This window comes from Bubalus bubalis, chromosome 4 (assembly GCF_019923935.1).
Source record: "Bubalus bubalis isolate 160015118507 breed Murrah chromosome 4, NDDB_SH_1, whole genome shotgun sequence".
In the NCBI taxonomy this organism is placed as follows: Eukaryota; Metazoa; Chordata; class Mammalia; order Artiodactyla; family Bovidae; genus Bubalus; species Bubalus bubalis.
This window is the reverse complement of record NC_059160.1, coordinates 55447656-55468162: the sequence shown is the minus strand read 5'-3', so window position 1 is coordinate 55468162 and position 20507 is coordinate 55447656. Positions and strand designations below refer to the sequence as shown.

Genomic DNA, 20507 nt, shown 5'->3' with positions numbered 1-20507 from the left:
AGCATGCAGGGCGTCCAGCTCCCTGGGTTCTGCATTGCCCACAGCCAGTGCAACCTAATGTTCAAATTGTGTTTGGTTTCATCGCTGCTTTTCATGTCTTCCATCATCTACAATATCTGTCACTGGCAGATGCTTAACAAGTATTTGTTGACTGTATGAATGAACAAATGTATCCACTCCTGATCCAATTCTCCTATCTTCTGGCCATAACTGTAGCAGAAAAACCCTCCTGGCTGGTTCTAACTTCCTGCTGAAATCCTGCTCTTTTTTCCTGAAGCCCAGACAAGTGTTCCCCTTCAGAGGGTCTCCTAAAACCCTCCAGGATCCTTCCAGTCTGTTGATGCTGCTCTCACCTCTGTTTTAGAGCTTATTCATTTGCCAACATCAGTTGTAGCTATGTATAGTTGACGCTTGAATAATGTGGATTTGAACCGCATCAGTTTGGTTCAGTCACTCAGTCATGTCCGACTCTTTGCGACCTCATGGACTGCAGCATGCCAGACCTTCTTGTCCATCACCAGCTCTTGGAGTTTACCCAAACTCATGTCCGTTGAGTCAGTGATGCCATCCAAACATCTCATCCTCTGTTGTCCCCTTCTTCTCCTGCTTTGAATCTTTCCACCATCAGGGTCTTTTCAAATGAGTCAGTTCTTTGCATCAGGTGGCCAAAGTATTGGAGTTTCAGCTTCAGCATTAGTCCTTCCAATGAATATTCAGGACTGATTTCCTTTCAGATGGATTGGTTGGATCTCCTTGCTGTCCAAGGGACCCTCAAGAGTCTTCTCTAACACCACAGTTCAAAAGCATCAATTGTTCAGCACTCAGCTTGCTTTATAGTCCAACTCTCACATCCATACGTGACTGCTAGAAAACATAGCTTTGACTAGATGGACCTTTGTTGGCAAAGTAATGTCTCTGCTTTTGAATATGCTGTCTAGGTTGGTCATCACTTTTCTTCCACGGAGCAAGCGTCTTTGAATTTATGGCTGCAGTCACCATCTGCAGTGATTTTGGAGCCCCCCAAAATAAAGTCTGCCACTGTTTCCATTGTTTCCCCATCTATTTGCCATGAAGTGATGGGACCAGATGCCATGATCTTAGTTTTCTGAGTGTTGAGTTTTAAGCCAACTGTTTCACTCTCCTCTTTCATTTTCATCAAAAAACTCTATAGTTCTTCTTTGCTTTCTGTCATAAGATTGGTGTCATCTGCATATCTGAGGTTATTGATATTTCTCCCAGCAATCTTGATTCCAGCTTGTGATTCCTCCAGCCCAGCATTTCTCATGATGTACTCTGCATATAAGCTTAATAAGCAGGGTGACGATATACAGCCTCGACGTATTCCTTTGCCTATTTGGAACCAGTCTGTTGTTCCATATCCAGTTCTAACTGTTGCTTCTTGACCTGCATACAGATTCTCAGGAGGCAGGTCAGGAGGTCTGGTATTCCCATGTCATTCAGAATTTTCCACAGTTTGTTGTGATCCACACAGTCAAAGGCTTTGGCATAGTCAATAAAGCAGAAATAGATGTTTTTCTGTAATTCTCTTGCTTTTTTGATGATCCAGAGGATGCTGGCACTTTGATTGCTGGTTCCTCTGCCTTTTCTAAATCCAGCTTGAACATCTGGAAGTTCACAGTTCACATACTGTTGAAGCCTGGCTTGGAGAATTTTGAGCATTACTTTACTAGCATGTGAAATGAGTACAATTGTGCAGTAGTTTGAGCATTCTTTGGCATTGCCTTTCTTTGGGATTGGAATGAAAACCGACCTTTTCCAGTCCTGTGGCCACTGCTGAGTTTTCCAAATTTGCTGACATATTGAGTGCAGCACTATCACAGCATCATCTTTTAGGATTTGAAGTAGTGCAACTGGAATTCCATCACATCCACTAGCTCTGTTTGACGTGATGCTTCCTAAGGCCCACTTGACTTCACATTCCAGGATGTCTGGCTCTAGGTCAGTGATCACACCTTCATGATTATCTGGGTCATGAAGATCTTTTTTGTATAGTTCTTTTGTGTATTCTTGCCACCTCTTCTTAATATCTTCTGCTTCTGTTAGGTCCATTGCATTTCTGTCCTTTATTGAGTCCATCTTTGCGTGAAAAGTTCCCTTAGTATCTCTAATTTTCTTGAAGAGATCTCTAGTCTTTCCCATTCTATTGTTTTCCTCTCTTTCTTTGCTTTTATCACTGAGGAAGGCTTTCTTACCTCTCCTTGCTATTCTTTGGAGCTCTGCATTCAAATGGGTATATCTTTCCTTTTCTTCTTTGCTTTTCGGTTCTCTTCTTTTCACAGCTATTGGTAGGGCCTCCTCAGACAACCATTTTGCCTTTTTGCATTTCTTTTTCTTGGGGATGATCTTGATTCCTGCCTCCTGTACAATGTTACAAACCTCCGTCCATAGTTCTTCAGGTAATCTATCAGATCTAATCCCTTGAATCTATTTGTCACTTCCACTGTATATACATAAGGGATTTGAGTTAGGTCATACCTGAATGACCTAATGGTCTAGAACTGCGTAGGTCTACTTATACTTTTTTTAAAAATAAAAATCCATGCAACACTGCAGGGCCATATGATCTGAATCATCTGATGGGGAATTGTGGGTGCTGAGGAACCCTGTATAGAAGGCTGATTATGAATCATATATATAGATTTTCAGTTGCCTCAAGGGTTGGCACCACAGCCCCTGAGTTGTTCAAGGGTCAGCTACACTCTTTTTTTTTTCAACCTGCCATTACTTGAACTTTAGGGTAACAGTAACTGTTGCATTCACTTCTGTGTCACCCCCCGCATGCTTACCTAAAGCTTCTCATCATTTTATCCTTTATTCCTCCTTTTCTCTAGACATAGCACTTCTAACTCTTCTGAAGACATTTATTTCACTCCTTATTTTCCTGCAATTACAGGTGAGCTTCGATGGTTTATACTTATAGCCACATCACTGTTACTACTCTTCTACATAGGGACCTGCCTGCTGTTTTCTGAACAGATTGTTTTTTCTGTTTTAGAACTGGGCGGTAATAAAATATAACTGTAAAAGGGAAGGAAAAAAAGAAATGATTTTTTGTTTGCTTTCAGCATGTTAGTGAAATTCACAGTGTATTCAGTGTTCTGGTTTGCTAGTCCTTGATGATGGAAACTATCAACGGAATGTTCCAGTCAATATAACATTCTAGTTGGAATTCTGAGTTGTCAGAACATGGCCATGCAATTTATCTGACCATTTGCCACAGTGAATTTCTTAGAACTTCTTTTGACTTTGTGCAGTTTTTGGGAGTCCTCTTTCTTCCTCTTTTTCAATGGTTTGTTTTCCAGACCTATTTACTTAATAAGACAACTGAAATTCATAAAGGCTACCTAGTTGCTTAGTCTTCAAGAGAATTCTTTTTTTTTTTATTAAAAGGAAAGAAAAAGTCTATTTAAGTTTTTAGGTTTCCAGCAAAATTGAGCAGAAAGTATAGAATTCCTGTCTGCTGTCGATCCTATCTTGTCCCCACAGCTTCCCCCACTGGTATATTTGTTACAATTGATGAACCTGCATTGACACATTATCACCCAAAGTCTGGGTTTACATTAGGGGTCACTCTTGGTGGTGTAGTCTGTGGTTTTGGACAATGGTGTGAGACCATGTATCTGACAGATCTTACAGAATAGTTTCACTGCCCTGAAAGTCCTCAGTGCTTTATCTCTTCTTACCCACTTCCTACTTAACCTGTGGTAGCCTCTGATATTTTTATTGTCTCCATAGTTTTGCTTTTTTCCAGAATGTCATTTAGTTGAAATCATATAGTATGTAGCCTTTTCAGAAAGCAAATATCACAATAAAGGGAAATACACAATTTTTTGTTTCCTAGTCCATGACATATAAGGTTATGTTTACACTATAGTCCATTAAGTGTGCAGTAGCATCATATTTAAAATGTGTATACCTTAATTGGAGAAGGCAATGGCACCCCACTCCAGTACTCTTGCCTGGAAAATCCCATGGACGGAGGAGCCTGGTAGGCTGCAGTCCATGGGGTCGCGAAGAGTCAGACACGACTGAGCGACTTCACTTTCACTTTTTACTTTCATGTATTGGAGAAGGAAATGGCAACCCACTCCAGTGTTCTTGCCTGGAGAATCCCAGGGACAGAGGAGCCTGGTGGGCTGCCGTCTATGGGGTGGCACAGAGTCGGACACAACTGAAGTGACCTAGCAGCAGCATACCTTAATTAAATTTCTTGCAAGAAAATGCTAATATCATTTGACAAATAAGGTTGCCACAAACCTCCAGTTTGTAAAAACAAGCAAACCATGAACTATCTGCAAACTACAGTGAATTGCAATAAAATTAGGTATCCCTGTGTCCTCTTATGGTTCCTTCATGTCTTTCCATGGCTTGATAACTCATTCCTTTTTAGTGATGAACAAGATTCCATTGTCTATACCAGTTTATTTATCCATTCACCTATTGAGGGACATCTTGGTTGCTTCCAACTTTTGGCATTTATAAATAAGACTGCTATAAATATCTATGTGCAGGCTTTGATGTGGACATAGGCTTCTAACTCATTTGGGTATATACCAAGGAGTATACTATAATAGCTGGATTTTATGGTAAGAGTATAAGAATGTGTTTAGTTTTGTAAAAAACTAGTCAACTATCTTCCAAAGTGGCTGTACCATTCTGCATTCCCACCTGCAATACAGACTCACTCTTGTTAGAGGTTCAAAGTGAAAGTGAAAGTTGCTCAGTCATGTCCGACTCTTTGCAAGCCCATGGACTATACAGTCCATGGAATTCTCCAGGCCAGAATACTGCAGTGGGTAGCCTTTCTTCAAGGGATCTTCCCAACCCAAGGACCAAACCCAGCTCTCTGGCATTGCAGGTGGAATTCTTTACCAGCTGAGCCACGAAAGAAGCCAAAGAATACTGGAGTGGGTGGCCTATCTCTCCTCCAGTGGATCTTCCCGACTCAGGAATTGAACCGGAGTCTCCAAGGGACTCCTTAAAAATTCATAAATGGAAAAATCCATCTCTACAAAGTTGTAGAATGGTCAGTATATGGCCTAGTTCCATTTTACCAAAATATGAGCATGTCATAGTCTTTTAAAATGACCATTCTGCTTTCTCCTCTCAGTGCAAATAATAGAACTCAAAATTGGTTTCAGAGCAATGAGGGGGAAATGGTATAAAAAGCAGACTAGATGATCACATCTGTAGCACTGATATTTTGGCTCATTCTTGGTTTGTCTGTTGTGGATCAGCAACACTGGGAGGATGCAAGTGTTCTGGCCTCCCCTTCCGCCCCCCCGCTCTGCCCCCCACCACCCCCCACAGCTGACTTGGCCAGGTGTCTGCAATGTCTTGAGTGGGCCTCCCTTACTGATATGAATGTCCCCCGTTCAGCCATCCCAAAGGGAGATTAGTTCTTTAGGAGCTGATGGCTAGTGCAGCTATTGGTAGGGGAGGGGGGTGTTATTCCAGTTCTTTGACTATGTCATAGCTAATTTTCTATAAGGGGAGTAGGTGATGAAACTGAATAGTCCTCTGGCAGGTGTGGAGAGTCCATTGCAAGCCCCAGGTTTTGCCCTATGGCATCAAACCACAGCCCTTCTTGTAAGAATGCCTGTATGTTGAGTGTGGAACTGAACTTTTAAGGAACATTAGCAACCCCAGTCTCAACAGTGAAATTCTCTACTTGGGCAGACAGGGCTATTTCCCCTCCAAACTTAAATGCTAGTGAAATCTCTCCAAGAAGTCCCTTCTGCCTGAGAGAATCAACAATCTTTCCTCTGCCTGACAATTCAAAGTAGAAAGGATGTTTGGAATGCTTCAATTATCTGCAAGATACCCCAGTTAGTTGAATTACTATTAAAAATCAGGAGTTTCAGAAGTTGAATCTTCATGGTTAATGCCTGTGTTGTTTTATAATTTCAAAAAGGAGATTTTTTATATTTATACTTAAAAAAATGAGCTAATTAGAAATTAGCTCAGAGGGATTTTTTTAATTTTCTGAACTGAAGGGTTTTTTTTGGCCAATGATATTTGAAGAATTCCCCAAACATTCACTGAGCATTCATCGATGCCAGCCATTGCAATAAACAGAGAGGTTCGAAAGATAGGTGAAATAGTCTTCCATTCCTCAGGGAACAGTCTAGTAAGACGTACATGAAAGCCCAGTCTTTCTAGAACCATTTATGTGAGAGTCTCAAGAGAAGGTTTGTCTCTGGGGATGCAAAGATGAATAAAACTCAAGACTAGGACTCTCCTGAAGGAATCAGATAATAACACAGTTATAATGCATGTAATCAGTGCTACACTTGAGGATGTTGAACTCTGTTAGAGGATAGGGCTTCCCTGGTAGCTCAGGTGGTAAAGAATCTACCTGCAATGTAGGAGACCATGGTTCGATACCTGGGTCAGGAAGATCTGCTGGAAAAGGGATAGGCTACCCAGTCCAGTATTCTTGGGCTTCCCTTGTGGCTCAGGTGGTAAAGAATCCACCTGCAATGCGGAAGACCTGGGTTCACGGAGGGAGTGTCAGGAAAAGCCTGGAAGAGGAGGGAGAGGCTTGGGTTGGGTCTTAGAGAATAAGTAAGAGTTCAGGAGGAATGGGGCTGGGACAGGAAACTCTAAACTTTGGGAAATGGTTGTGCCAGGACCCTGACATTTTAAACAGATTGGTGAATGCTGGAACTGTGTTAGGGCTGTTTAAAATGTCAAGGTACAAGAGGAAGGTAAATGGGAGTGATGGGGGAGGAAAAGTGGAAGAGTCCTGGGGGGCTCTCATGTAATAAGGGAAGGAGTGCACTTCATCCTGAACATGGTGATGAAGCAGAGAAGAGGTTTCAGGGGGAGAGGGCAAGCTGGTGTTTTCACTTAAAAATCCTCAGGTAGCTGCAAAGGATGCCTTGGACACAGGGAGGTGCAAGGCAGGGAGACTGCTTCTGGAACTGTTAAGCTGAGGGAAGAATTTGTAGCTAGGCTAGGGTAGTAAGAGTGAGGAGATGTTGGAGGAAAGGAGGCGATATGGACAAGATGAGTTAAAGCAAGGATGATGCTGAGATTTCTAGGGACCCTGTAAAGTGACCTGGGTGAAACAGTGAGAGACTTTACTTTTTTGGGCTCCAAAATCACTGCAGATGGTGACTGCAGCCATGAAATTAAGATGCTTGCTCCTTGGAAGAAAATTTATGACCAACCTAGATAGCATATTAAAAAGCAGGGACATTACTTTGCTAACAAAGGTCCGTCTAGTCAAAGCTATGATTTTTCCAGTAGTCACGTATGGATGTGAGAGTTGGACTATAAAGCAAGCTGAGTGCTGAAGAATTGATGCTTTTGAACTGTGGTGTTGGAGAAGACTCTTGAGAGTCCCTTGGACTGCAAGGAGATCCAATCAGTCCATCCTAAAGGAAATCAGTCCTGAATATTCATTGGAAGGACTAATGCTGAAGCTGAAACTCCAATACTTTGGCCACCTGATGATGTGAAGAACTGACTCATTGGAAAAGACCCTAATGCTGGGAAAGATTGAAGGCGGGAGAAGAAGGGGACAACAGAGTATGAGATGGTTGGATGGCATCACTGACTCAATGGACATGAGTTTGGGTAAACTCCCAGAGCGGTGATGGACAGGGAGGCCTGGCATGCTGCAGTCCATGGGGTCGAAAAGAGTCGGACATGACTGAGCAACTGAACTGAAAGTGACCTGAATAGTCTTCCATGAAAGAGTTCAATAAATGTTAATTTCTTTGGCAACAGAGTAGATAGTGATGCTCTTAAGTGGAGAAAAAGAAAGCTAGAGGAAAATTTGGGAGAAAAAGATGTATTTGGTATTGGGTCTCAGACATTTGTTCCTTTATAAAAGAAAACAAAAAACGACATGTTTTCTGCCAGTGACAAATTCATATGGTCATTTGGTAGATTGGTGCAGTATTGTTAATTAAAAAATACTCTAATTGAAAACTATGTCTTTCCAGATGACCGGTGGAAACTACCCTTCATATATTATACACGATTGCCATGATTATTTATTTATTAGGCCACCTCTTGGGCCAGGCTAGTCAGAAACAGTGATGATATGGTCAGGTTTGGGAGGATTTCTGTATTTTGCCTTTCCAGACAGCTTCTTGGGAGGAAAGAAAAATTGTCTAGGTTCCTGCGCTCCTGATAAAAAAAGCCATTTGTTCTAGTTAATGCTTTGGAAACCAAGGACCTTGTCAATTTCTTCTTGGGATCAGCTTGGACCAGAGTAATTTTAACATAAAGTAAGGAAAGGAGAATGAAAAATAAGGATCCAGTAAACCTCTTGACATCAAATAAACATAATTTAACTTTTTTGCTCAGTGTTTCATTTCCAGTTATGTGAGTGAAGATCATCGTGCCAATCTTGGTAATTCCTATTTCTAATGCAAGTAGGAGTTAAACATTGATTCTAGGTACCCCTTGTCCCTGGATAGCATTTTAATGTCTGTTAATGAGTGTTACACATTAATTAAATACCTATAATAAACTGGAGCACTGTGGTATTACCCTGAATACCATATTAATTGCAAGGTTTCATTCCCCTATAAGAGTCATGATAACTGGGATTTTGTTGAGATGGAGAGAAACATGGGAATAGTTGTACAAATATTGGTCATGCTGTAAATATTCAAGAAGTGGATACTGAGTGTATATTGTGTTCTGGACATTATGTTAGGCTCTGGGGACACAATGAAAAGCACAAGAACAGTCTTTGCTGGAGAGGAACATATGTTATATTGCAGAGGACAAATAGGCAATCAAATAAATGGTAACAGATGGAAGTAAATGTTGTCAGAGGTAAATGATAAGAGTGAAGAAAGTGATGTGCTGAGAAAATGATAGACAGGGTCAAGGAAGCCTTTCCAAGCAGCCATGCCAGGATCTAAAGAAAAGGATGAGGCAGAGGAAACCCATACTCAGTCCCTGGGGTGGGAATGAGCTCTGCAAGTTCAAGAAACAGAAAGAGGGCCACGACTGGGGTGTATGTAGATACTGTAGAGTGAGGGAGACATGGCTTTTTTTTTCTCTGACCAATCATGGAAGGCTTATTAGAGACTTTGAAATGAAACAGATGTGTATATACTACAACTAGACATATATTCCATCTCATTTAACAGTGTAGTGAGTTAAGTGTTGTTCCTTCCATTTCCTAGAAGAGGGAACTGGGTATCAGGGAGCAGATCTACAGAGCTAGGGCCCAAATCAGGGCTGTTCCACTCTTCCACTGCACCCTGACTGCAGACCAGCAGAACTGGAGCAAGGCACTTGGACTGATTAAGTGCTGAGTCATTGGACTCCTAGGCTGGCTTCCCTTAGATTATGTGATGGCTTTGGGATATTAAAAATGATCAAACAAGGAGGACAGCAGTGGTGATAACACCTCCCACTACACACATTATAAGTACTTGACCACGCCGTTCGTCGTTTGTGGCTTAGAAGAGCCCTCAAAGGTAAGCAGGACATGTTTTATTTTTCTTTAGGTTAAGAAATTAACCTGAAGTGACACAAGACAAGGTTGGGATTTGGCTCTTCTGATTCTAATCAAGGGCCCTTTCCTTAAACCAGAGAAACTCCTGATTGAAAGAGGACATAAATATGGCTCATAAGCTTGTTGTCCTTCAGACTTCCAGAAAACAAATATGTTCTTTTTTTTTCAAAGTGCTTTTGATTGTGAATAAGAGGCATAAAATATAGACTTCCTCTCATGGGTTTGTTGAGCTTCTTTGTGTGTCAACCACCAGGACTATCAAAGGATTATAGTGAAATAGGTTGAAATTACTAATTGAGCACAGTGTTTCTTACCCTGTGGTGCAGGACTAGAAAAAATGCTCTGGAAATATAAAGGAAGAAGTAATTAAGTCACTTTGGGGAATTTGGGGATGACCTCACCAAGATGATGACAGTGAACCAGGCCTCGAAGGATGAATATTTGGCTTTTTCTCCAGGAGGGAAGCAGGGAGATTATTCTAGGAAAAACAGATAAGGACACCATGATAAAAGAGTACGGTGACTCTGAGGAATAGGCACTCATTGACTGTATCTGGAGCATGGAATATATAGGAAATAATTACGGGAAAGGAGGCTGTAGACGGAGGCTGTTTGCAGAGAGCCTTGAATGCCAGGCTCAGGTGGTGCTGTACTTGGCTTGACCATCCCAGGTTTACTAGTAAGGGGATGATGTGATTGTATTTTCTGTGTTTTAGAAAACAAGTGCCATTGGCAAAGGGCAATGGGACTGGAACAGAAGAAAGGCTAGAAACTGTTGTAGCAGTGAAGGAGAAAGATCAAAGCCCTGAATCAGTTGTAATCCCTAATTATGTGTTGAAGACATAGGGCAGTAACCTTGGGACTGAGGGACTGATTGGCTGTGAAGGCACACTGATTGTATTTTAAACATGCACACCAAGAGCTGTGTTGGTACACAGACACATGCTCCTTATTTTGGCCTCCCTACACTTAGCCCAATTCTCCCGGACTCTTCAATGCATCTACTGATTGTTTTTTTATCCTCAAAAAAAGGAGAAAATGTTATAAGACTGTAATCTTACACAGATTCTTTCTATATGATTTGATCTTTGATCCCATAGGAATCTTCTGGCTGAGAAATGGTGAGTGCAATCAAATTTTTGAAGAGTTGGATGCTGTGACAATATTTATGTCCTGCATATTATTTATTTGGAACTGTTGTTGCAAATTTGAAAGCCCGCCTACTAAGCACTTTGGGGAGATTATTCTCAGCCAGTGACCTCTGGTAGGGAAACATTAGCAGAGCAACTTGTTCTCTCTCTGTTTCAGGCCTCCTGCTGAATGCTGAAGGAGAATTTAGATATTAGATAAAGGACTTTCTTTCAGATCCCACACATTTCTAAAATACTCTTTCCTTTCACTTTTTTTTTTTTTTTTTTATTAACTGAGGACCACTCATCCTGGCTTTAAAATGTAATGTAGGGTCATAATTATTTAAAAAATCAACAAATACAGTTTGCTTGCTCTTTAATTTTTAAATTATAAGCATCAATAATTTATTGCGGTTGCAGAGAAGGGCTACATTTAATCTCTGAAGTAAAATGAGTTTTTCTGCTTTAGCTTGAATTTGTTTCATTCTTCTTTCACCCAAATATATGTAACACCATAGGAAGGGTCCCCAGATAATCTCTACATTCAGTCAAAAACATCTGCGGGGAGTCTTCCATGTTCCTATCAATGTTTCCATGGAAGAGGGGCAGCATTTTGAGGCTATTCTGGTGGTTCATTTACTGACATTGCCACTTGCTAAAGCTTTCAACTCCCTGTATCTCAGTTATTTCAATAAAGATGAAATTCATGTCCTGTGAGTGCTGTGAAGACTAAAAGAGGTATAAAACCACTGCAACAAAGTCTGGCACAAATGAAGTTTCAGTAAATATTAGCTCCTTTAAACACCAGTTTATAGAAGTTTGGTAAGAGAGGTGCAGGCTTTACTTTAGGGAGATTATAACTTAGTTTTCAAAACCAGTGATTGGCAGAATATTGTTTAAAATTCCTCCTTTTCTATTGATCTGTGCATCTGTTTTGATGCCAGTACTATAGTGTTTTTATTGCTATAGCTTTGGTATATAGTCTAAAGTCATGGGATGTGATACCTCCAGTTCTGTTCTTTTTTCTCAAGATTGCTTTGCCTATTTTGTATTTCCATACAAATTTTAGGATCCTTTGTTCTAGTTCTGTGAAAAATGTCATTGGTATTTGGATAGGGATTGCATTGAATCTGTAGATAAATACAATATGTTACCACTTATATGTAGAATCTAACAAATGAATGAATATAATAAAATGGAAACAGATTCACAGATATGGAGAATAAACTAGTAGTTACCAGTGAGGAGAGGGTAGTGGAGAGGAGCAAAATAGGGGTAGGTTGGGGACTAAGTGGCACAAACTCCTATGTATAAAATATAATCTTCAAGGATATATCATACAGCACAGGAAATACAGTCAATATTTTATAACTTTAAATGGAGTATAATCTATACAACTTTTGACTCACTGTTGTACAACTGAAACTAATAGAATATTGTAAATCAACTGTACCTCAATAAAAAAGAAAATTCTTGATTCTCATGTCTCTTGTTAAGTGTCTGATGTCAAAAACAGAATTACACAGCCATTTATCTCCTTGGTAATCTAGGAAATAGGTATGTTTTTACTTTTTATATTCAGATTGGTTACAGAGAGTAGAATCCAGTATCAGTGTTAAAGACTGAGCTTGAAGTATCCTTGACTTTCAGGATTAATACAGCTCTGTCAGCGAGCTCAGTTCAGTTCAGTCGTTCAGTTGTGTCCGACTCTTTGCGACCCCATGGACTGCAGCATGCCAGGCCTCCCTGTCCATTACCATCTCCTGGAGATTACTCAAACTCATGTCCATTGAGTCGGTGATGCCATCCAACCATTTCATCCTCTGTTGTCCCTTTCTCCAAGTCAGCGAGCTACTTGGAAGCAAATTTCCTGAAAGAGCTTTGTTTTTTTCAAATAAACGGCAGGTATATGTATGTAATTCAAATTATCTCGTAGTCTGTTTTTAAAAAGGCATTAAATCATACTAGTGCAGAATTTTAGCCAAATTCTCTTGTCCATTGAAATGGCCTACTAACATTTAAGTACTGTTACTCCAGTGAGCAAGATACAGTCCCCGAAATTGTTGTAGTTTAATTGACCTGGATAAGTATTTTGTGATTTAAACAATTAATTGTTGCTACAATTAATTTAAACAATTGTTGAAATGGGAGGTATTTCTGTCTTTTGAGGAGGTAGGAGTGAAGGCCAAATTTTAAAAATTAATTGCATTTGAGTAAGTGACTGTGGAATACTTGTTTTCATTGACCCAATTGTTATAGAGATGTGCAATTATTTAATCAGCTAAGTAATTTGTACTTCTGTAGTCTTATCATTTTCATGCTTCATTGTAACTCTATGTACTCAAGGTATTGAACCTGTTCTATAAACAGTATTAATCTCAATTACTTTGGTAGCTTTAAATAATATTCCCTTATTAAATAGGTTCTTTGTTATGCTGTCCATGTTTTTGCAGCATCAGAAACTGTTGATGCTGATAAAAGCAAACATTCAGATAAAAAACCTTTTCATACTTTAATTAATTTTAAAAAATAAATGGTGCATTTATAGTTCTCAAATGATTTTGGTTATGGAAAATACCTTATTAGGCTAATTTAGAACTTTGAATCCAAAATCCAACTTCATGGCTTGGCTTTATCTAAGGGACATTAAAACAGTAGAACATTTTCTGTCGTGGCAAGCATTGCAGTATTGAAATTTTGAAAAGATTTCATTTAGTCCATGGGACTATAAACTTCTTGAAGTCAGGACCCACTGCTTTTATTTCTGTGCTGCCTGATCATGTGGTTAAAAGTTTGCGAGTAGAGTGGAACTGAAGTGAATAACACAACAGAATTTGAGATGGAATCTCCCAGGCAGGTTTTCCTTGTATAATATACATAGGATGAACCTGACGAAATCAACCTTTTTTTCATTTCAAAAATTTCATTTTATTCTGTTCATCTTTGTGGAATATTTTTATGGCTTCCTGCTGTAACTCATTTGAGTAGTGAGTTAACTGTTTCCTTGGAATTTAGCCCTTTTCTTTTTTCCCCTGAAATTCTGCTTAAAAAAAAATTTTTTTTGAGATGTTTATTTTTTTTCCAAACTGTAAACTTTTTATTTTGTATTGCTGCTGCTGCTGCTGCTAAGTCGCGTCAGTCGTGTCCAACTCTGTGCGATCCCATAGACGGCAGCCCATGAGGCTCCCCCGTCCCTGGGATTCTCTAGGCAAGAACACTGGAGTGGGTTGCCATTTCCTTCTCCAATGCATGAAAGTGAAAAGTGAAAGTGAAGTCGTTCAGTCATGTCCCACTCTTCGAGACCCCATGGACTGTGGCCCACCAGGCTCCTCCGTCCATGGGATTTTCCAGGAAAGAGTGCTGGAGTGGGGTGCCATTGCCTTCTCCGATTTTGTATTGGGGTATAGCCAATTAACTATGTTGTGGTAGTTCCAGGTGAATAGCAAAGGGACTCAGCCTTACACATACATGTATCCATTCTTTTCCAAACCCCTCTCCCAACCATAGTGCTTCCTTTTACTTGGCAGTATTCAGGCTTCCCAAAGTTAGCTTGAGTCTGGGTTCAGATTGCAACACAATGTCCAAATGATCCTTTAAGTTGTAGGAAAAAGTTGAAATTAGATTAAAGACTCTATCATGTATACCACCTGAAAACAAAGCAACCCAGCCACATTTGTGTCTTCCTGTTAACTCTTAGCTAGTACAAAGAGCTAATATTTCTTGCAAAGATAAAAAGATGACCCAAGACAGTTTCCCCAAGTTAAACAGTTCTGAAGTTTTACTGTGGGATCCAATTCAACTGGCATTTAACTCGAGAACCAACACCCCAATTTAATTTAATCACCACAGACATAGAGTCGCCGAGAGTCATACATGACGGAAGTGACTTAGCAGGCACGCATGCACAGCCAAAACGGAATGAGTACATATGAACTGAGTTTACAGTTCAATATTAAAATAGAATGGGAAGAAAGGCAGGCAGAAAAAGTATAATATTCTTTACTTGTTAGTCAGTACTACAGAATTCACGCATTTCCCTGTTTTATTAGTCTAGCTCAGAGTTTTTCAAACTTCTGTGTGCCTATGAACTATTATACAGGTCAGTTCAGTCACTCAGTCATGTCTGACTCTTTGCAACCCCATGGGCTGCAGCACGCCAGGCTTCCCTGTCCATCACCAACTCCTGGAGCTTACTTAAACTCATGTCCATTGAGTCATGATGCCATCCAACCATCTCATCATTATACAGGTATTTTTACCCAAATCCACGCATTCTGTCTTATAGGTGATATAAGAAACCTCAAAAAGAACTGTCACTATCTTTATAAACTATCTCTAATAAGTACTTCTATCTATATATTATATAAGAAAATTTATCAAAACTGAGAAGATTTTAGAGAGACCTTTAACCCATTTCTGTCTAGAAGTCTCACTTGTGAACCTGGGATCCAGGTCCCTGGTATTTCATCCTGTGTCTTGGGCATGAAGCAGCTTATGGTCCAGCGTGTCATTATCGTACTCATGGTGACTTCTGTGCTCACATCATCAGGGCTGTCTGGTCTGTGAGATGCCCTTAGATATCATTTAGTTTGGGTTTCAAGGCTGGCTTCTTGCAGAGATGCTGTGGGATGCTTAAGCAAACTTCCTGATTGGTTGGTATAACTATGGGGCTTTGGGTCTTATTTTTAAAAACAAAGCAAATATTATCAGCAACGGGGCAGAGGAGGAGAAGATGCCAATCCTGCCCAACTCCGGTGGAGGCAGGGGGCTGTCCTGCCTCGCTGAGAACGGGCTGTTATCCACTGCTCTCTTGTCACACTGACACGGCCCCCTGGCTGGGCTGATTGGTTGCTGGCAATAACTGATGGGGAATTCTGATATTCTAGCCGGTAGTTCCTCACACTCCAAAGAGGTGCTTTCCCATCTCTCTTTTCACCTTCCGACCCCGGCCTTGTGCTCAGCCTCCCCCCACCTCGCCGCCCCTGCCCCGGTGGCGGGGAGGAGAGCCCTGGGCGTGATGCTCTGAAATCCACCAGGCTGTTCGCGCTCCAGCTCGCCCTCGGGAGAGTCCTGTTCCCGACTTCTCAGGGCTTTTACAGCACAAACAACTGCATGCGGGCCCGGGGTGGGGGAGGCTGAGAAGGACTTGTGTATGTTGGTTTTCTCGTCTTTCATCACTTTGTTGGCCTCATCCGTTGCCTAGATCTCCGCGGTGGATTTCTTTCTGTCTAAGACTCTGAGGAAGGATCCCTTCTCCTTCTGTTGACTCTTTCTATTTTTATGGTAAGTGCTTGCATTCAATGAGCAGCCCTGCTGCAGTGAAGTGAACGCTTAGCTAGCTCGCTCGCTTCCTAGCTAAGCTTAGTGACCTTCTCTCTGCGTTTCTCTAGTGTTCTTGGGTCCACGTCTGGGGGTGGGGAGTGGGGATCCAGCTGTTGAAAATGCTGGAGGGTCGTTTGTCTGGCTTGTTTGTCTTTTGTTTTGTTTAATTGTTTCCATAAACGGAGCTCTTCAGCTGTGATGGAAACATAAGCACTCTCTCTTTGTCCTTGAAGCAGCAACCAGGGAGATGTGAGCATGATGGTAAACTGCAGCAGTGTGCAGGGGATCCGGGGAGGGCAACTGACAAATCTGGGGGCGAGATGAACCCTCGGCGTGCTCAGGTGCACTCTCTCCGAATCCGGAAGGGCCGGGCTGATCGGCCCACCTAGCGAACTGTTCCATCTTTCCCGGAGACGACGGCACACGTGTGAGTTATGTCGGAGTCGGCTGGGGGCAGCGGCGCCTTAAGCACCTGCCTGTGGGTCCACACCAGCCCTGCGTCTTTCTCGTGGGCTTTACAACTCGGGTGGTAACATTGGCGGCGGCGGGAGGACCCCTGTGCCGGCGGACGGAGTAGACGGCATGACCTCATTGCTTTTTCTCTTTGGAATTTCAGGGTGCCTGTTCTGCAGATGGGTCTCTTCCCATCCTCTTCCGAGGGTGGTGGGGCAGTGAGAAGAGGCACGTTTTTTTGAGTTGACAACATAGTTTCAATCCTCCTCTTGGTAGATAAAAGGCTTGGAGGCTGTTAGAATGGTTAGGCTTCGCTCACAGAACATAAGCAGGGTTGGAAGGAAGAACGTGCGTGTTGCGGTGACATCAGGCCGGCTGTTTTGTTGCAGGGCATTTACTCTTAGATTCGTGTTCTGATTTTTCACCTGGTCTCTGAGGCTGGTGGCTCCGGCACCACAGCTTCGGGTCAATTATTGTCAGCCCCTGAAAGTCCAAAGGAAACACATCGTGAACACAAAGTACAGCTCTATCTTGTGGAACCTGGGATTAAAGGGGAGTCTCTTCTCATAGGGAGATGTCTGTCTTGTCATTTTTTTTTTTTTTTTTTTTTTAGTAGCAGGTGTCTTGGATTATTTTGATCACCGCAGCATTCCAAAGAATAAGCTTTGCAGTTCTCATTCTGCTCCTTATTTTCCAGTCTTGGACTGGAGATGGGTTATCTTACTTGATTTTGTGTGGGTTTTCTGATTGTGGTTCATTTAACTCTAGGGAGGGGGAAATGTGGGGTGAAATTTCTGGTCTTTCTCCCTGTTGATTGGGAGTTTGGAACGGAAAGTTGCTTGACTGGCTTGCTCTTTCTCACCACTTTTATTTCTACCCTCAGTGTGGATTTGTCTTAAAATAGTGGTGATGACATCAGACATATGCTTTTATCTTGTTCCCTAGGTACATTTGGTTGGTTTTGGTGGAGGGTTCTTTAAATACATGAAAGCATATATTAAAACAAAGAACAAGAATTTGTAGATGTTTACATTATATCCCAGCTTCACAGTGAAACCAGCAAATAGGATAACAGCAACAAATTAGGATCCTTGCATACTGTAACCTCTGAATCATTAAATAATGCTTGAAATACTTTCATCATTGTTTGCATTAGCTATTCTAATATCCATACCTCCCTACACTTAGTTATGGCTGGGAGAAATGTTGTCATTTAACTGGCTGACTTCTCTGCTTCCTTTGATTCTAATGTTTAGTTGTTGACTTTCAACTCTACTGGTGTTTTCTTACTTTGCTTAATTATTTCCCCTCCAATTGCAAGGATTTTTATCAGGTGCTTGGCAACTCAACTTGACGTATTCATCAAGATGGAAAGAGTTATAGAGTCAGCTTGGGTGTCTTGGAAATAGACCCTGCATTTCACAAGACAGGCCATTTCAGACACATTTAGAAATCTTTTGTTTTAATTAGTAGCAACATTAGCTTTGAGAGAGAATGCTGTGGGCGTTCTTCATTTTACTGAGCAGAATATTCATCTGTGCCATCAGAATTGTATATATGCAGCATATTCACAAGTGTATTGTTTACTTGTGACTGTTGTGTACATATTTTCCGTATTTGTAGCATGCTCATTTAGAGGGGAGGAGAAACATTTCTGAGGCTCTGCTTTGCATTCTCCAGCTAGTTTTTTTTTTTTTTTGGTAGGGATTTCCCCAATGATTCCACACCCCTCCTCCAGATAACGCCTTTGGGAATTTTTCTGAATTGGGAGAGTGCATTCTTTGTGTTTGCTTGTCTCAAAGCATGAAGTTAGGTTAATTCTTTTGCAGGGTCCCTGAAGGCAGCATATATAAGCACTGCAGGAAACACTGGTAAAAGCTGTGCTGAATGGAGCCAGGAACTCTTAGCCTCTTGGTGTGATGTAGTCACTGCCACATTTTTTGTGTGTGTGTTTTTGTTTAGCTGCTATGTCTTGCAACCAATTTTGCTTGCAACCCTAGCAAATTGTATTTATTTGAAATGGGTCTAGAAACACCTAGATAGATGTAGATACAGTTACTCATACAAATGTCATTAAAACAGTGCTTTTACTGTTTCTTTTGATGATGATCTAATTTGAAACCTATAGCTTATATTCTGAGTCAGTATTTTCCATTTTTTTATCTTCTTTCTGCTTTCTTTCCCACTTCTGCTTTATGTTTCTATGCATGGACACGCATATGTGTCCACCTGTAAACTCAATAACGATTGTTTGATTAATGAAGAGTTGGTTAACAGCTTCTCTTCCAGTAACCAAACTCTTTTGTGCTCAACCTATAATCATGTAACTGAGAGAAGAAATTGTCCCTGTTAGCATAACTATAACCACATGTGTCTGTAGGCCTTCTTGTCATTGAAACTACTTTCCATAGTTGATTACTAGGACCAGAAATAGAATCACTTTTGCATTTTAATTAATGACATTCTAGATTTGTCTAGGTTGGAATGCCCTCAAATCTTGACATGTTTACTACTTAAAAGGTCTTTTGGTAAAGGGGGGGAGTTTATGGATGATACAAAATAAAATCACTTGATTGTGATTTCTTGGAAATTGAATGAACTATATCATTAAGGATGTTGGCTGAATTTTCCTGTGGCTTTTTAAAATATAATTAAGGCGACATATTCTTTTACCATCTCTCCATGAGCCCCCCTTTTTTTTAAAGAGTAAAAAGAACATATAACTCCCACATAAAGCTGCTTAGAGGGAGAACCATTTTTTAACAGAGATTCAAAACCACTTCCAACACCAGCTATGGTGATCTACTTTGAAAGGAACTTGCTAGTCAATTGGCAACTCAGACAGATTGTATAAAAGAGGAGAGGTTCTTCATGAGCTGTGTTGAAGACTGCATTTTTGATCTGTCTCCCTTCTAAATTCATCTAGGACTATAGTCACTAGGTCAGCTTTGCAGAAAAAAAATCATGTACTTAGGAGCTTAATAATCTACCCACACTGTCATAAATGTTTATGTTGCAAGTTATATCTCTTGGGTAGTAAAGGGAGTTGGCAGAATTTTGGAGGAGAGTCAAATCACAGCCTGAAAATAATGTAAGATGAAAGGGGAAAAATTCCTCCCCATACTTAGCATGAATTCTCTACTCTGGCTGTTGGCCTTTAAGTCTGAAGAGTCAAGAAACTGTTAAAAATACATAATGACAGGGTTGGTGGGCCTGTTCTCTAATAGAAATCTCTGACCCTTAACTAGGCATCTGCTGAATGACCTTTTGGCTTGCAGCCATTCTTATAGGAAGCAGACATATTGTCATACAGCAGGAATTCACTTACATTTTTCCCATTGGTCTCCCACTGGGGACCTCCTGTGAGTGTCAGAGAGGGAACAGTGTCTGGACACCATTAGACACCATGGGCAGTCCCAGCAGGATGTCTTCAGGACCCCAAGTGCCTGTCTGGTCTCAGCCACGAACTGGCTGTCAGACTCAAACTCATAATTGGGCTTGGAGAACCAGATAATCTGAAAAGTGAAAGTGAAAATGTTAGTTGCTCAGTTGTGTCTGACTCTTTGTGACCCCACAGGCTGTAGTCTGCTAGGTTCCTCTGTCCATGGGAGTTCCCAGGCAAGAATACTGGAGTGGGTAGCTGTCCCCTTCTCTAGGGGGTCTTCCTGACCCAGGGATCGAACTCAGGTCTGCCACATTGTAGGCAGATTCTTTACTGTCTGAGCCAGCAGGGAAGCCGCAGATAATCTGAGGGCTCTCCCAATCACTTAAAAATCATGAACTGTTGTTCCAGCTCTGTTTTTTTTTTTTACTAGATGGGTGATTTCTAAGGCAATTGACCCGGATGAGACATTTCTGGGGGATGAGGAATAAGCTGTGCCTTCCCTTAACCCTACAAGACCCCAGCATGTCATGACAGTGACATGATCATCAGAGTTACTCAGAAACATGTGCTGATGTTGATCCTTCATGATCAGGGCTTATGTGGGTATGGCGACTACCTGCTGACCTGGGGACACCTTGAAATACCTCTCCTTGTCATCAAAAGGGATCTTGAGTATCTTACCTACCATCTGGTTTCATAGATAAGAA

General features: G+C 41.1%; 1 protein-coding gene across 14 annotated transcripts in view; it reads left to right on the top strand.

Annotated features, from left to right (window-relative positions):
* ANO4 (anoctamin 4) overlaps nt 1-20507 on the top strand; it is a 442247-nt gene that overhangs the window by 67144 nt on the left and 354596 nt on the right. Inside the window, exon 1 of one of the 14 annotated variants that reach the window (XM_025283652.3) lies at nt 15575-15923. The exons of 11 other annotated variants lie outside the window; for them this stretch is intronic. The gene's annotated coding sequence lies outside the window, so the exon portion shown is untranslated. Of the gene's footprint in view, nt 1-15574; nt 15924-16135; nt 16390-20507 lie in introns of those variants that run through there. 2 more of the 14 variants (XM_044941450.2, XM_025283654.3) reach the window with 2 other exon arrangements.